Source organism: Lepidochelys kempii, chromosome 3, assembly GCF_965140285.1.
Source record: "Lepidochelys kempii isolate rLepKem1 chromosome 3, rLepKem1.hap1, whole genome shotgun sequence".
In the NCBI taxonomy this organism is placed as follows: Eukaryota; Metazoa; Chordata; order Testudines; family Cheloniidae; genus Lepidochelys; species Lepidochelys kempii.
In genome coordinates this window covers 158,028,958-158,047,953 of record NC_136382.1, presented here as the reverse complement: position 1 = coordinate 158,047,953, position 18,996 = coordinate 158,028,958, and the positions used below count along the sequence as shown (strand labels likewise).

At 40.3% G+C, this 18,996-nt stretch overlaps 1 protein-coding gene across 7 annotated transcripts in view; it reads right to left on the bottom strand.

The window, feature by feature from the left end:
• Positions 1-18,996, bottom strand: part of CDC42BPA (CDC42 binding protein kinase alpha) — a 322,264-nt gene that overhangs the window by 166,310 nt on the left and 136,958 nt on the right. The window lies entirely within an intron of this gene.

Here is an 18,996-nt window from a genome sequence, read left to right as displayed (position 1 = left end):
TACCAGCCAAATGGCTGCCAGCAGGTTATTGCTTGTTAAAAATAAAAATGCTTCTTACAATTCTTGTATTATGAATCCAGTGATCAGAATATTTGGTGGAGAAAAAATATTTCTGCATAAGTGAGAAAACATTTCCTTTAGGCCAAATAAAATACTTATTTTTATAGGTTTAAAGAAAAATACACATTTTCCTATACACTGTCTCAAGTTCATCTGAAATTATTATTTCCTCTTTCAGTGTGGAATAGCTGAATGTTTAGAAAATAAATGATGGTTATAATCAATATGTCACAAGCATGGGAACAATTAGATATCTGCTTTCATTAAACAAAACCACAAAGATTAGTTAATCTAAAATGCCTGTATGAATTATCTCCCTTCTTCTAAGGCAGTGGTTCTCAGACTTTTGTACTGGTGACTCCTTTCACACAGCAAGCCTCTGAGCGTGACCCCCCCTTATACATTAATTTTTTTTTATATATTTAACACCATTATAAATGCTGGAGGCAACACAGGGTTTGGGGTGGAGGCTGACAGTCCTGACCCCCAGTTTGAGAACCCCTGTTCTAAGGTATCAATGGATCTGAAGCTAAAATGGATCTGAAGACTACAGCAAGGTAGTAGAGGGAAAGTGCAGTTTGGCATTTGGGGGAAGAACTCTTTTACAATGATTTGTTTTTTAAAAAATGAATAAAACAGAAATGCCCACATTCTTGTCTGAATTATACACCTCGCAACTGTAGCCAGTGGGTTTACATTGTACGTAAAATCATGTCTCGATCAAATTCAGCTACGGCATTAAGATGCACCGCTAATGGGAGACGCACCTATTTGCACCAATGCTGAATTTGACCTGAACACTGCAAAAATATACTGACTTAACATTAACATGAAACCCTCCTTTGGCACTATTTCAGTTAACTACCCTACACAAAGTTTGCCTTTGCAAGGCATATAAAAAGGGACTTTGTCTTTCCTTTTATAAAATGGAATGGATCTATTTAAAAATACTAAAAGCAGAAATTTAGGGGAGAAAAACCCCCAAAGTTCTCAATTGGGTTAATTTTGTTAAAGATTTTATTTTGAGAGCCAGAAAAATTATAGTGCTAAATGGCAACTATCATCTATTTTCTGCAGTCTTGTGATAAACCCTGTAGGGGGGGAAAGGAACAGCTTTCAACAAAAAACAAACAAACAAGTATTTGCCAGTTGTTGAACTCTGTTTGAGCTAATCATGTTTCTTCCCTAAGCTGCATTCTGTTCCTTATCTGCCTGTTGTCTGTCTACTGTCAGCTTTCAAGCCTTCTCATAAAGCTAATTTAAGTGACTGGCTCTGACCTTCTGTAAAGTAGCACATGGCAGCTGATATACCCAGAGCTCTTATATTTAATCTATTATGCAAATGTAATTACAAACCCCGATAAGATGAACTATTACTGATGAAATCTGAATACCACACAAAACAAAGGTCACGCAGTCAGAGACATTTAACCTAAGAATTCCCATTATGGTAAGACACATACACAGTAGAAACCTTTAATACACATAAGCCTGCAGCATAAACAATATATTTATAACATGTTATTTCAGAATAGACCCTTTACCTCTTTCATTTTTACTCTAAATGCACACACTTGGTCCTCATTCACTGCAATGCTTTAAAAATTCTGTACCATTTTCTCTAGAAACACACATGGTTTTTATTTTCTACTCAGAAGATCAGAAAAATGTTTATTAGTTATTCTTATTATTCATAAGATTCCAAAAGATGCTGTATCAAGCGGTTGCTATGGACATCCAGCTAAACCAAACCCAGATATATCAGTAAAATTAAGATATATTACAGACATGGCAAACAACTGAAAAGTAAAATAGAAGGTTTGAAGTTTGGTGAGACTGTGAAGGAAAGCGGCTTGGTCTGCGGAGGGTTCCATTAGTAACAAAACCATAGAATTAAACCAGGGTTAGCCCACATTTTCCAGTTTGATCCCAGAATCATCTTTATCCTGGCTCGATGTCCTTTTGGTTTTCTGTGGTAATAAACATTTGCTTCTGTGCCTTTTGACAACTACACTATTATTTCATCATCACTGCGATGCGCAGCAGATTTGGGGGCTCCTGAATGCTAAGGTACCGTTGGTACTCTTGACGTAAGAGTTATGCAAGTTACATTATAGAAATCAACCAAAACAACATTAGGGAGTAACATATTCAAAAGTTGTGCTGGGAATTCCTATTGATTTGAATGGCAGATATGTGGTCAAAACCTTTCACATTGCTTTTTAACATACAGGGGCTCAGTATTAGTAGTCAATAAAAAGAAAGGAAATTCCGAGTTAAGGCTGAAACTCCAGGCTTTTACAGCAGGCTCTTTGCAATACACATCTAGACACTGCAATGATGGTGATCTTACATTAGTTTCACCACAATAATACCACAAAAACAAACAAGCAAACAAAGGAGTGCTAGGTTCATGCAGACTGGAAGGAAGAGAGAACTAAACATACCTGTGAGTACACTTCATAATAATGGGAGGTACTAAGATAGAAAGGTGATGGCACTGCATAAGGAGGATAGATAGGCAGACAGATGCACTACTTTTCATACAGCTGGATTCCAACGTGTTCTACAAATGTTCCTATCCAATTTACAACTTATGGAGGAAATTCTGGCAGATGATATGCACACAGAAAAATGACAGAGTAGGAAAAAATTGGATATACTGATTCTGCCTCTCAGGAAAATTGCAATGAGACTGCTCTGCAAGTGCTCCATGCCTGACATAATGGAAGGGACGCAGCTATCAGTAGAGTAAGTATGGTTTTTATGTACCATTTTTCTGTGTTAATGCATTGTGGTTGCCCAAACTAAACAACAGCATACTGTATGCAAAGCTCTCCCCCCATTCTAATCCGTTGCAAATTATTCTCCCTTGGAGGAATTAAGCATGTGAAGCAGTTGTGCTCAAAGCTTATTTTAGGCCAGATACAGGGGCACACTAATGTTACTTTTGCAGCTTCTATAAATGCCTAGGATCTGAGGGATTTTTGGTGGTGAGGAAGAAGTGTATGCCACTTGTTCCATATGGTGCCCAAACAGAAATCAGCCCAGGATGCTTATTGCTATGAGACTTGATTTTCACAAGTGGTTAGGAAATCAGTACTGCAGAGGTCTCAGAATAATGCTATGTATAAACTACAGTTGAGAGACACAATAGGACGAGCAAAAGGTTAAATGTCAGCCTGGAGTTTCAACCTTATCTCCAAGTTTTCTTGTTTGTGCATGTGATGTTCTCTGTTACTGTGAAACAGGTTTTTGTGGTTTAATTTCCTATCTTTTTCTTTATGACAGTAATAAAAGAAAAACAAATTGCTCCTGTAAGTGAGCTGATATAATGGCTTATTTAGACCTATTATGTTCATTAGTATAAATAAGTATTTAGACCATATTAAAATTCTGGATCATTTACTCCCTAGAATATAATGGACTCTTTGGAACCACTATGGCATATATCATGTCAGTATGGATGCATGTAAACACTGAAAATTATTTTACAAACTTTTCAATAAGATTTTGGTCCAGGTCCACAGCTGGTGTAAATCAGACAAACTGTTAATTTGCACGAGCTGATGATCTAGTCTCTTGCTTAGAATCATGTCAAGAAGTTGACAGTAATTATTATTACTGTATTTTTGTCTCCACATTAAAAAACATCCTAAATAGCTAAGAACTGGAAGACACAGGGAATAGTGGAACAGAGGCTAGAGGTTCTAATTCTCATTTACACCAAGACCTATTTACACCAATCTAGCAATGTAAAAGGGCCTTATAGTGGGTGCTGACATTCTTTAGGGTTTCATCCCTAGAGACACTCCCTTCACGATAGGCCTGAAGAACACTGGCAAAAAGTTTATGCTGTTTATGTTGTATCTGATCTATAGGGAAACAGAAAGCGTTCCATTGTCATACACCTTTAAAGAGCACTAAACTCACTCAAAATAAATACAAAATAATAAGGGTCAATCAGCCAGTTCATTACACATGTAGAGTTCTGTTTTAAATTGTAGAAAATGGTAGTGCTTCTGGTTAGTCCAACGTGAGAGATGTTATCAAAGCAATTTGCTCTTTGCATAGCAAAAACGTTATAATTTGTATATTTATTCTACATACAATTACACCTACACAAACATATATATACACACATACACCACACACACTTATGCACATACTTAAAATATCCTTACATATGTGCATATTATACACAAACACCCTTTTATTAAATGTAACATACCACTAAAGTAGGAAAAGGAAAAATGAGCCTGTTAAAGCCATTCCACTTTTTGTAAATAATTAAGTATTCATTGAAACAGGTACTTGAACCGGGGTCACTCACCTCCCACGTAAGTGCCCCAACCAATTGGCTATAGAGTCAGTGTCTCTCTCTTGTTCTCTCTCTCACCCAATTAATATTTAATTATATATAAAAAGTTAGACTGATACACCTTACCCTAATTTGAACCCAGAGTAAGCCACTTCACTTGTGTGTGTCAACAGCACGGATTTGCACAACATGCAGCTACTCAGTGAACAAACAAACAAAAAAATCTCACAGTGTAGACAAGCCCTGAGTCAGAGGACTGATTGTTTTGCTAGCCATAATCCAATTTTTATTAAAAAAAATTCTTAATGGAAGTGCTGGTTCTTAGAAAGATTATTTGATATTGAATGATCCATAAAGATGAAAGTAAACAGGCCAAAACAAATGATGATGATGATGATGAAATCTGTGATGAAAAACACAGGCTGAGTGGGTTCTGGAAGATGGGGAGTATAACCAGACTTGCAAAAACCTCCCTGGAACTCTCCTGCTAGATTTTGCTTAATAAGAGGTTAACTTTAAAGGTGCCTCCCACTAAACACCCATTTCAATGGTCAACCCTAAAACGCACTGTCTAGGTGTTGAAAACCCCCCTCCCTACCATTCCATATGTCAATGGAAACAACGTTCTTGAGTGCATAGCCCGATTTAGAGCAACTTCTAAGACTGTATTTATCACTCAAACTTCAAAAACAATGCCCTAACCCGCCGGTGTAATTCCAGTTATACCAGCATAACATTCCACAATATCAGTGTTGCATGTCACACAAGCAAAAGGCTTTTTTGATCACAAATCCTGTGCCACCATGGTCTGCTAATACATAAAACAAGTTGAGATTAAAAGATGTTTTACAGAATAAAATGCTGATTTTTATTAAACTTATTTGGAAGCCAGAAGTGCATTGAAAAGTCTGTTTAAGGCCTGATCTTACAGTCCTTACTTAGGCAAAACTCCCAGTAATGTTAACTAGAGTTTTGCATGAGTAAAGAACTTCAAGACTGGGCCCTCAGAGGCAGTATGTCTTCTGTATACAAGCCATTAGTACAAATTCAATCTCCAAGGGGGAACAATTTTGCTGACCTCACTAGAATTACACCGATTTTTAATTTATAGTTCTTTTTCTAGCTGGATTCTTCTCCCTTGTTGTTGTTGTTTCCCCCCAGCCTTTATTTTTAATTGAGTGGGTTTGAAAAGCACCAAGTTATAGTGGCAATAAGATCAGTTTCCTGTTGCTCAAGGAAATACTAAAAGTTCCCCCCAAATTTTCTTTATTAAGGGCTGAACAGCATAAACATTGCTGCACTTCAGTCAATAAAAGCCTTTGATATAACTTTTTGGATAAAGCTGCATAAAACCTATCTTCACTGAATCCAACCACAAAGCCTCACTTCATCAAACCAAGTGTGACCTTATAAAAAACATTTCTCTTCATGTGCAATATACTAATTTACATCATTTCAAATCATCTGTTTTTCTAGTCTAGCAAATTAAAAGGTATTAACATGCTGTCATTAGAGAAAAAGGACATTATGCAGGATCTTTTGAGGATGTAATCCCAGGGAAATGCTTACTACTGTTTGGATTTCTCCAATACACTTTTGACCATTTGGACTGACAGCGCCCTGTCTTCACTTTTAGCAATCAGATTCTTTTGCTTCAGAGCCTCCATGTGAAAATTCTCTAGAAGGATACAAGGAGGAAACATTTCAACTAACAACCTACTGTGGAGAAAAGGAAGCAGGAGGATTCCCTATTAAAGGATTTGAGTAGCAGCAATCCAAAACACAGTTAAAAAACAAACTTTCTGCTCATTATATCTGCCATTCAGGGTTGGTTGACTCTAGATCAAAATGTCCTCATGAACACTGAGTGGAAGGATGCCACCAATAGCAAAGAACTAGGTTCAGTAACAGACTGCTTGACTTATTGTTAGGTTTCAGAGTAGCAGCCGTGTTAGTCTGTATTCGCAAAAAGAAAAGGAGTACTTGTGGCACCTTAGAGACTAACCAATTTATTTGAGCATAAGCTTTCGTGAGCTACAGCTCACTTCATCGTACTCACTGGCATCCTGTCTTACAGTAACATAGCACTGTATTACCACAGGTAATATATTTTAACCCAAACAATTTTTATTTATGTATACAATATCTCAGAATTTTCACAAACATATAGGAAGACAATGCCCTGAACAACTTCCAATCTAATCTAGTCAGATAAAATAAAAGTGAGTTTCACGTACAAAGATAGGAACAAACAAAGAAGAAGCCTCCTGATACTACTGAGAAAAAGAAAGGATCTTAAAAGAAGGATTTAAATAACAGCAAGGGTTTGAGGTAAATGAGAAGTGGAAGACAGTAGCATGAAAAAAGGTACAGTGCCCAGAAAAGGAGAAGAAAAAGGAAGCACTAAGGACAGAGGACAGGGAGAACAAAAGACACTGGGAAATGTAGAAATCAGAAATAAGAACAGAGATATACAAGGTCAGCTGTGCAGGGGCATGAAGATAAGGATAAGGAGCTTGAACTTTACAAAGGGAGAGCCAACCATGGAAGGAATTCATGGAAGCAGGTGAATTCTAAGAACAAGAAGCCATCCTGAGTCAATAGATAATGAACCAGTTAGAAGCAAGGAGAAAATCATGTGCTTCAGAATCACACTTAGCATGGCTGTGTGTGTGGAAATGAGGAAAAACTATCTTGGGCCTACTTTGTTGCTATTGACTTTGGAAACTAAACCAACTAGCAAGTAGAAGGAAGAGAACATTTGTCCAGGCCTGAGAGAATCAGAAAGGAAATAACGTAAAAGAAGTCTGGCTTATAAAATTACTGCCTATAATGGGAATATTTTGTCTTTATCTGGAAGAACAGATATGATACGACATCGTGAAGACCCGAGTTTGAATATCCTGGTAATTTAAGAATCCTCACACCAGAGTCATAATATTCCAAATGAGGATAGCTTATTTAAATAACAAAAAAACAACAAAAAGGATGTTGTATAGTCCAAGGATGAAGAACAGCCCTCAGGCCCAAATTAGCTATACCTCTGAGAGCAACATCCCACTCAGCTACTAATAAACCTTGCTATAACTGCTATTATGTGGAAGGCAAGGCTAGTTTTTTAAATGGTCCAATTCAGTGGAAGTTCCATGCAGATATCAGGGTAGAATTGGTCCTTAAGTCTCTCCAATCAGGACACAGGACTAACAGGCACCTTTCTTAGTCAAAGAAAAGTACTTCCCGGTTGTATCTTTCATCTTCACCCAGGGCAATGTTCTTCATCCCTTTGTTACAAAAAAAAAAAAAAATCACATTAAAATCCATTCTCAATGGGAATATATTTGCACGCTGCCTGATAGCAAATCCATTTCTCTGCCTCTTGAAAGATGCTGTGTACAGGGGATTTGCCAAATCTATCTGCAGTGAGAGAGGAAACAAGTGTAAAAAAATAATAATAAAGAAGGGGAAAATGTGTCTTTTACCTGAAAAGTTCTTAGCTTGCTATGGGTTTTCTTCTTCGGATTATAACCACCCAGCCCAAGGGGTTGGTAAGTTTATGAGCAAAAGACTCATCAGAACAGATAAAGTAGGAGAGATTTTGCCTTGCCGGCCTCCCACACCTTGACCACATTGTAATCAAGGATTTTCTCCTCTAAAGCTGGGTATCCGAAGATGAAGGACGAGGATTTTAATATTTAAGCACATCTTGAGGGTTTTGTGGACAACTGGGTTGCTTTTTCTTTTTCTTCTAGATGTACCAGTTCAGGGCAATTCCTGTGACTTGCAAAAAGCCTTGTTTAATAAAAACCAGATCTCAATTACCACATATCAGAGTGTAATAAGCAATACTATGGTTCTGTGACTAGGGCCTCCAGTTCTGAGTTTCTTCTGACCAAGGTTACAGCCACTAGAAATGCAACCCTGAGCAACACAGAATGTAATAGTTTAAATGGGTATTTAATAAGAACATTAAACTAGGGAAGGCCCCATAATGGAATGCTGAACTGGTAGAGACAATGCTCTAAGAAATCTTTTGATGTCTGGATGAGACTAGATCTGGTCTACTGCAGAAGCTGTTGGACAATCAGTATCCCGGAGTCTGGTAGTTTCAGAATATTTCCATCCCATCCCAAACTCCTCAGAAAAACTTGGCAGCAACAGTCATTGGTGCCAGAAAATCTGTGTCAAGGCACTATTAGTTTGCACAGACTGGAAATCTCCCTGAAGGGGGACTCTGGGAGAAGATGCCGACATCTGTAGCCAAGGCGCCTGGAAGAAATATGGAAGCCCAGAGACTGTGGAAATTTCCTTGATTTCCTGCCCTATTCAATGGAAGAATGGGGAGGAAACTCAAGAGCTCAGAATCACAGCATTTTTTTATCTTTACAAAGGAATAACTTATATAGGGGAGCATTAGCTTTATGAATTATCACTAAAATGAATACCAGTCCTATACTTGTTAATGTAAAATTAAATCTTACAACAATTCAAAGCAATACAATTTCACTAGACTACTAAAATAATCTACGTTATTTTTTCCTTTGCAGCTCTGCCTGTTTCCTTCACTCTCAGCAGTCTTGGTAAGTACATCTTCTCATGTGTTTTGGACATTATGTCTGTTGCAGAGTCTGGTAAACATGCTTAAAATATGCAGTTGTGATCTTTTAAAGCCACAATTATGGTTCACTTTACCAAAAGCCAGCAAATTTGGCTCACACATGTGTCGACTTGACTCACACATACTACTCAATGCTGCTTACTTTTTAGATGTGCCCTCCACTCCAAAATTTTCCACTTAAGCAAATTAATGATCAAGAAATACAGGACACACCCAGAAGACAACAAACTCCTGACTCAGCACATCAAAAATAGATATACTGGCAACAAAGTTTATAGTTGAAAAATGAAGGGCATCTTGTGAATGATCTTAAATCCTAAACTCTCTGCTAGCTGAAAGGAAATATTTCAGGGATCACAGAATATCACAGTTGGAAGGGACCTCAGGAGGTCATCTAGTCCAACCCCCTACTCAAAGCAGGACCAATCCCCAACTAAACATCCCAGCCAGGGCTTGTCAAGCCTGACCTTAAAAACTTCTAAGGAAGGAGATTCCACCACCTCCCTAGGTAACGCATTCCAGTGCTTCACCACCCTCCTAGTGAAAAAGTTTTTCCTAATATCCAACCTAAACCTCCCCCACTGCAATCTAAGACCATTACTCCTTGTTCTGCCATCTGGTGCCACTGAGAACAGTCTAGAGCCATCCTCTTTGGAACCCCCTTTCAGGTAGTTGAAAGCAGCTATCAAATCCCCCCTCATTCTTCTCTTCCGCAGACTAAACAATCCCAGTTCCCTCAGCCTCTCCTCATAAATCATGTGTTCCAGTCCCCTAATCATTTTTGTTGCCCTCCGCTGGATGCTTTCCAGTTTTTTCACATCCTTCTTGTAGTGTGGGGCTCAAAACTGGACACAGTACTCCAGATGAGGCCTCACCAATGTTGAATAGAGGGGAACGATCACGTCCCTCGACCTGCTGGCAATGCCCCTTCTTATACATCCCAGAATGCCATTGGCCTTCTTGGCAACAAGGGCACACTGTTGACTCTCATCCAGCTTCTCGTCCACTGTCACCCCTAGGTCCTTTTCTGCAGAACTGCTGCTTAGCCGCTCGGTCCCTAGTCTGTAGCGGTGCATGGGATTCTTCTGTCCTAAATACAGGACTCTGAACTTGTCCTTGTTGAACCTCATCAGATTTCTTTTGGCCCAATCCTCCAATTTGTCTAGGTCCCTCTGTATCCTATCCCTACCCTCCAGCATATCTACCTCTCCTCCCAGTTTAGTGTCATCTGCAAACTTGCTGAGAGTGCAATCCACACCATCCTCCAGATCATTTATGAAGATATTGAACAAAAGCGGACCCAGGACCGACCCTTGGGGCACTCCACTTGATACCGGCTGCCAACTAGACATAGAGCCATTGATCACTACCCGTTGAGCCCGACAATCTAGCCAGCTTTCTATCCACCTTATAGTCCATTCATCCACCCCACACTTCTTTAACTTGCTGGCAAGAATACTGTGGGAGACTATGTCAAAAGCTTTGCTAAAGTCAAGGAATAACATGTCCACTGCTTTCCCCTCATCCACAGAGCCAGTTATCTCGTCATAGAAGGCAATTAGATTAGTCAGGCATGACTTGCCCTTGGTGAATCCATGCTGACTGTTCCTGATCACTTTGCTCTCCTCCAAGTGCTTCAGAATTGAATCTTTGAGGACCTGCTCCATGATTTTTCCAGGGACTGAGGTGAGGCTGACTGGCCTGTAGTTCCCCGGATCCTCCTCCTTCCCTTTTTTAAAGATAGGCACTATATTAGCCTTTTTCTAGGCGTCCGGGAACTCCCCTGATTGCCATGAGTTTTCAAAGATAATGTCCAATGGCTCTGCAATCACATCCGTCAACTCCTTTAGCACTCTCAGATGCAGCGTATCCGGCCCCAGGGACTTGTGCTCGTCCAGCTTTTCTAAATAGTCCTGAACTTCTAAATAGTTTCTCCACAGAGGGCTGGTCACCTCCTCCCCATACTGTGCTGCCCAGTGCAGTAGTCTGGGAGCTGACCTTGTTCGTGATGTCCACAGGAGGATTTTTACTGAGGGCAAAATGGTATCTTCCTACTAAAAGCAAGGCAGAGGCAATCATGATTGGAGAGGAGAGAGCACTTTCATTCTTTTAATAGATTTATTCTTACATTAGGTCTCTTTCAGAAAGGATATCAACTCTGCAGAGAATTCAACTGCTCCATTTTTAGAGCTCTCTGATACAGTCCAGCTAAAAATTACATTTCAGAACAGAAGCTGAAGTTAAAAAAAAAGTAGATGATGATCTGATATATTTCTGGATATATTTCAAAATACATTCCATTACAGACAAAATATAGGAACAACTTTTAGGAGTTCAGAAATAAAATAAGATTGAGCAGGGTTGTGGGAGTGTGTACTTGTTCAAAACATTCAGGAATTACATGTGTTTATCATTTGCATACTTAATCTTTTCAGCTGTAAGAATAGGAAAAATTTATGAATAGCTGGAACTTGACAGCTCACATCCCATATTTAGCTGCACTTCTGTAGCATTAACCGAAAAGGACAAAGATGTTTAATCTTTCAAAAATATTTTCTTGATAAGGATGTAAGTGAGGATTTGTCATTCATCACAAAGAAAAATGTCCAATTTATGTTGGCACATGCCAGTATGTGGATATTATTATGTTTATAATCGCTTTGTGACAATCTGGAGTATCATGAGATTGGGAGCCAAATTCTAATATTGGCTCTAACATTCAGATTCATACATCCCAAGGCCAGAAAGGACCACTGCAATCATCTAGCCTGACCTCCTATACAACACAGCCAAAGAACTTCCCCAAAATAATTCCTAGAGCAGAGCTTTTAGAAAACATCCAATTTTGATTTAAAAATGGTCAATGATAGAGAATCCACCATGACCCTTGGTGGATTGTTCCAATGGTTGATTATCCTAACTGTCAAAAGTGTATACCTTATACCCAGTCTAAATTTGTCTGGCTCCAACTTTCAACCACTGAATCATGTTATACATTTCTCTGCTTGATTGTCAAGTATTTGTTCCCCATGCAGGTACCTATAGACCAGTGGTCCCCAAACTGTGGGGCATGCCCCCCCCTCCCCAGGAGGGCATGGAGAAATGTTCAGGGGGCAGGGAGGGAGCACCACTCAGCCCAGCTCTGCCCCCAGCCCAGCTCTCCTCTCAGCCAGAGCTCCAATCTGTTCTCTGCTCTGTCCCCAGCCCAGCTCAGGCCCAGCCAGCAGCCCCAGCCCAGACCCACCCCCTACTCTGCTCTCATTCCCTCTCCGTCCCCAAGTCAGCTCTGCCTCTAGCCTTGGCTCCTCGCCCATCCCCAGTACTGCCCCCAGCGCTGCCTTCAGCACAATCCCCACTGCTGAGCCAACTGTGCTGTAATGGAAAGGGGCATGGACAGATTCCATTACTGGTAAGGTGGGGCATGACAGGAAAAATTTGGGCACCACTGCTATCAAGTCACCACTTTTATCTTTTCTTTGTTAAGCTAAACAGACTGAGCTCCTTGAGTCTGTCACTGTAAGGCATGTTTTCTAATCCTCTAATCTTTCTTATGGCTTTTCTCTGAACCCATTCCAATTTATTAACATCCTTCTTGAACTGGGGACACCAGACCTGGACACACTATTCCAGCAGCAATTTCACAAGTGCCAAATACAGAGATAAAATAACCCCCTTTTCCTACTTTAGATTCTCCTGTTTATGCATCCAAGGATCCTATTAGCCCTTTGGCAACAGCATCACGCTGGAAGCTCATGTTCAGCTGACTGTCCAGCACAACTGCCAAAATTTTTTCAGAGTCACTGGGTCCCAGCATAGAGTTGCCCATTCTAGAAGTCTGGTCTACATTCTTTCTTCCTAGATACATACATTTACATTTAGCTGTAACTTAAAACGCATATTGTTTGCTTGTGGCCAGCTTATCAAGAGATCCAGATTGCTTTGTATCACAGACCTGTCCTCTTCATTATTGATCACTTCCCCAATTTTTGTGTCATCTGCAAACATTATCAGTGATGATTTTATGTTTTCTTCCAGGTTACTGATAAAAAATGTTTGCTAGTGTAGGGCCAAGAACCACTTCCGATCAGTCAGCCAGCTTTTAATTCATATAATGTGTGCCATGAGTCATTGTGTGGCCTTGAACCTCTAAGAGGTACAGAAATTGCAGCCCGGGAGGAGGTGAGAGCTAAGGTGGATTTAAACCACCTTTGTACCCTCCTAATGCTGGGCTGCTCTGGGGGCTGAAGACACTTCTGGTGTAATTTAGACAGCCCTAGAGGCCTAAATTAATGGCAGCTCCATGAACCACACAGTGCTGCCTGAAATCTCCACAATGGTGCAGCCCAACCTCAACCCGCCCCTAGTATGGCCAGCCCCCCACCCTGGTATGTCCCCTATGGTAGAGCTTAAGAGTGATCCTCACACTGTCTTCTGCAGTGCCTGGGAGAACTGTACTCCAAGGGGAGCCAGGGTGTTAAGGGCCATTTTGCCTGACACAAAGGGGCTGCAGGTGCGTGTGTGTGAGTGTGCGCACGTGCGCACACATGTGTGAAGGATCTGGCTAGGGGTGGGGGCTCTGGGGTGGGGCACGGGATGAGAGGCTTGGGGTACAAGAGGGGCACTGGGCTGGGATCAAGGGATTCGGAGGGCGGGAGGGGGATCAGGCCCTTCAGAAAACTTTATAATAATCAGGTGAGCAAAGATTGTATAGTCATCCACTGGGAGAGTGAAATAGCTGCCAAGTACATTCATAAGGAGTTGAGGGACAACCATGTAATTTTCAGAGAGAGGAAGTAAACCAGTATAGTTGGAATCTCGGAATCCTCCGAGGGCAGGTGATGATGCTGACACCATACAGAGAACCTTTCAATTTATTATATAGTATTTCCTTATAGTGTCTTTTCTGCTGTTGCTAAGGATGGGCTATACAGAAATCAAGCAGGATTTTTTTAAGTTCATTGTCCAAATACCAAATTGCCAGATGGAGAGATGCTGGGTTGGGATGAAGGACCTTTCTTCTGTCCTGGGTTAAGAGGTCTGGCAAGAGCTGAATGTGGATGCATGGGCGCATGGCCATCTGGAGGATATGTTGCTTTGTCTTGTCTGATCTTCCTCAGAACTCGTGTTAAGACAGGCCTAGACAGAAACACATAAATTACTTGTTCCAACCACCAGACAAGAAATGGAGTACTTGTGGCACCTTAGAGACTAACAAATTTATTTGAGCATAAGCTTTCATGAGCTACAGCTCACTTCATCCTATGCTCAAATAAATCTGTTAGTCTCTAAGGTGCCACAAGTACTCCTTTTCTTTTTACAAATACAGACTAACACGGCTGCTACTTAGGAACAGTTGGCTAAGCTTTTCCTGTTCTCAGGAGATGCAAAGAGATCCCTCACCAGGAATCCTCTTCTTGAAACATACTGCGCACTCCCAAGTGGTGTAGTTCCCACTTGTGGTCTCTGGAGAAATGTCTGCTGAGGCTGTCAGAACGTTCTGCACTTTTGGTAGGTGCACCACCAAGATGGTGATATGGTGATGGAGGCATCAATTCCCGGCATTGACAGCCTCTGTGCACAGAAAGATGGATAATGCTCCTCCCTGCTTGTTGATGCAATAGACTGTTTTCATGTTGTCTGACATGACTTGAATGTGAAGGTTACAGGTAAACAACAGGAACCATTTGCAAGCCTTTGTCAAGATTGTGTGTGGGAGCATGATCAATTTATCCAGACAGTTCTTGCTTGGTGCACAGAATGTTCACAATCATGCCTGTAGACTAGAGCCCTGCATGGGACTATTCCTTGATCCTGCTGCTACCGCTATCATCACAGCCAGTCCTGCAGGACCCTCATCCCACTGCAGGGCTCTACATTAGTCCCACGTAGGGCTCTACTGTAGACATCATAGATGGAGTCTCACAAAGGATATCACATATGTATCCGAGACATCCTAGGAGGATGACGGGGCCTTACTTGGGGTAGAGTGATGAATTCCGTCATAGCCTGCAACCAGTCTTGAGGTAAGTTAGGCTGTGACTGAATCCAGGGTGGCCCCAATAAAATCTATAGTCTTTGTGGGAACTAAAGTGGACTTTTCTGCGTTTACCTCTAGAACTAATGATTGTAGGAGTTAGAGCAGCAATAAAGTTGGTATGACTTTCCCGTGAGAAGCCAGTCTTCCAGGTAAGGGAATACTGAAGTACCCTGATGACGCAGACATGCCACCACTACTATTACTACTACCTTTGTGAAGACTCTGTATTGGTAGTGGTCTAGGTCAATGGTAAAATGCAAGGACCTCTTGTGTGTGGAGCAGATATCTACATGGAAATAAGCGTCTTTCAAATCATTGTTTCCGAACAGGTTATTTCCATTAAAGGGCAGATCCTCCACAGGTAATTGGACTTCCCATGCAAGTCAGCATCCACTCACTCCTTTGCTTTGTCAGTATGGAGAAATGTCTTGCCACTTCTGTGGATGACAGTCTTGAGGCACTTTTGGGTCCTAGTGCTGAGGAACCAGTAACATGTTCCTTTTGAGCTCCTGACACAACCCATACCATGGCACAGAGTCTCACCAACTTAAAATAGGTCAGGGAAGAAGTTATCTTCTTAGACGAGGACTTAGAGGGGGGTTTCTCATGTCCGTCCTTGTGAGAACACTTACTTTTAATCCTCCTCCTGTCTGCCTTGTTTACTGCTAGAGTCCTTAAACTCTGCTCTCTGAGGTCTAGTAGCCAGAGCCATCGTGCTTGAAGAGGCACTTCTCAGTGCCTCTGCCTGATGTACCTAGGTTCTGATGGGCCAGGGTCCAACTTTGGCCTCATCGAGTGATCCATCAAGAATGTGTGAAGTCTGAGCTCACAGGACTGATTCATTCAGTAAGGAAAGGACCATTAGATATTACACTGGGAGGGGACGTGAGCTTCCTTGAGGCAACACAGACAAGTGTTGTGGCCATCGCTAACTGGGAACGCCCCTGGGCAGACTACACAGGTCTTGAATCCTGGGGTCCTAGACATTCTAAGTACCTTTACAGGGAGATGGGGGGGGTACCCCAGCCTCTAAAAAATTCACTAAAAAGAACCCTAACACTGAAATCAGAATTTTATCAGGCTAACACCATTTACAACTATTTACACTAATAAAACAAAGAACGCTAGCTAAAGCTGCGGGTGCTAGCAAAGTTCTGTCTTAGACCACTGGTGGCAGAAAGGAACTAGAGAGATGTTCCCTGTATCCTTGCTTTAGAGCCCAAGGAGAAGGAAGTAGGTGCAGATCAATGGACGCTGCTAATGAAACATCTTCCAGTTTCAGGTGCATGGAGTGTATGTGTACCTCTAGTGGAATACACACAGGGACCATCACTCAAACAAGAAGGTGGTATTGCAGGAGTGTATGCACAGTGTATCTATACACAAGACTCTTCTTTTAAAATGTCAAAAGAATTTCTCCTAGGCACATGGCCCTTGTTCTCTGAAACTCAAAATTAACTATGTTCTGGAACAACATTAACGGGTATCAGAACTTTCATAAAGGTACAAGGCCTCTACCAGTAAGTCTAGGTCACAAAGGAAAACAGTATCACAAGAATTTCATAGCTAAAAATGGAAAGTTCTTAGATCTATAAAAAGAGCATATTCTGCTTGAACTTTTAAGGTTATAATAAAATCTGTTTTATTTCCATTTGAGACATCTGCCTTCTTAAAAGTCCATCAGTGTCTCATATGAGCTAACTGCCTATAGCACTATACACCAGGAAGTACAGCACAGTTCAAGAGTTGAAGTGTTAAAGTAAGATTGAAAAAAAGGACATACAATCTTTTAATGTTGCTTAAAAAAAAAGTTACAGAAGTTAAGAATTGTCAAATGGAAGTAAAAATTTGAGCCCAAGCCTGCAAGGTTATGACTGCTCTGAGCTGTCTTTGAAGTCAAGGAGTGATGGAGCACTCACCTTGCAGAACCACACACCCTGTTTTATATTAAATACTCCAGATTTTTGCATGAAGTGGCTAGCTAGAGAACTCTGCTCTAAAATAGTTTTAAATACAAAAGAAGAGGAATGAACAAAGCTTTGATTTCAATATGTCTAACTTGCTGAGAATCCTCAACTATCTTTAGAGTCACTGGGAGTTGAGGACCCTCAGCACCTCTCAGAAGTTGATCAGCACCTCACAGTATCAGCCCTGATGTGACCAGTGAAATGGCATATATGAGCTAAGTACTCAGGCTTTGATACAGCAAAGCATCCCTATTCAGGAAGGATGCTTAACTGAACACTTAAAATTAAGCAAGTTGCAATGTTTCCATATAGCAGATCCTCAGGAAGGAAATCACCTTTGTAAGACAGAGACCTTATCAGACATTGTTTTGAAAAAGCACAAAACAAACTCCAGGTAAGTGTCATGCAGATTACATTTAGAAATATCAGCTGGAAGCTGATGGATGTCAGTGACACAACTTCATAACTGAATGAACTTTAATTGAGTCTTTAGGATTCAGTTGAGCTAAAAAACTGCAAAAGGAAATTCAAAGAGACAGCCATCCGGCCACGTTTTAGAAAAAACAACATTGACTTAATATGTCAGGAGTATACAAAACAGTAGACCTCCCCCCCACCCCCAAAAGATGTCCTTGCTGCAAACAACAGCCATCTATTTTTTGTAGATTGTCTAGCCTAAATCTCAAAGAGTTAAAGGCTATATACAGGCTGGTTGGTGACACAAAAAGCATTCCTATTTAACAGGATCTAGCTTTAGTTACTTTTGAAATTTGAGCTCAGAGAAGAGGGACCAAACAATGCAAAAATGTCTAGTCGTGGGCCCAAATTTTGGGTTTGTATGCATAAACAATTCCTAATGATCTTCATCATGGTCATGTAGAGGCATCTGATGACACAATTTGGCCCCAAGAGGAGTAACAAACAATGCTGAATTTCTGTCCAACAAACTTAAGTGATCGAAGAACAGACATTCTAAAAATCTATAAGCTATTGTTTCTCTCTAAAGAATGGCTTTAGTTGTCAGTCATGTTTACATAGTGTAACCCTTTGAAGATTTAAAGTATTTCATCATCAACACTCCTTTACAATGTTTTTCAGTGTTATCATATTTACTGCTCAGAAAAGTAAGCTTATTGACAAAGAGTTTAAGTTACTCACTCATGGTCAAACTGCAAGTCATTAGAAGAGCTGAAAAAGAACCCAAAAACTAGTCCTCTTCTCTTCTCTCCTCACTAAGCAACACAGTTGTTTCAGAATTATCTTGTTTTGCTATTTGACAAATATCAACTTAAAAGGTTTTTTTATTTTATCCTTGGAACCAGAACTGTGGTTTTACAATTAAATGAAAGGTTTTATTGTTCAAAAACTCCAATTTAAGATGTCAAACTCTTCAATGGAAGTCCCATTGGGTACATTCAGAGAGCTCTCAGTGCAGTCAGTGGAATATACATGCATAATTCAAGTGCTGAATTGGGACCTAGGGATAATAGCTATTCTTCAAGGGGAGCTTTAACCACCTACAGTGAAGAACATTTCTCTTAAAAGGAAACTTTCACTTCTTGGCAAGTTACTATAGAAAAAGTTTGAACACATTTCTACATACTGTATTGTTCTAATATGAATTGTTGCAAAACAGCTTGAGTGCAAAGGGAAGAAAAGCTCTAGAAATAAAATTAATTGTTATTGCTATTATGGAAGTGTCCATTAACTTTATGGATCTGTTTTAGCATCTGCTAAACTGGCTTCTGAGCTTCTATCTACATACAGTAAAAGGCTTCTGCAGGCCACCCAATAAGCATCCATAAATTAACACAAACTAAGGAGGATACACTTGAATTATGGTTTTAACCTTTGCCATTACTTAGTTTAGAATAGGACCCTTTCCATCTTGTAGTGGAGTCTCAGATTATGTGACTATAATAATTTATCAAAAAATATAAACTAGCAGTAGGGAAATGCAGAGTGTAATGAAAACAAAATATTAACAAATGAATAT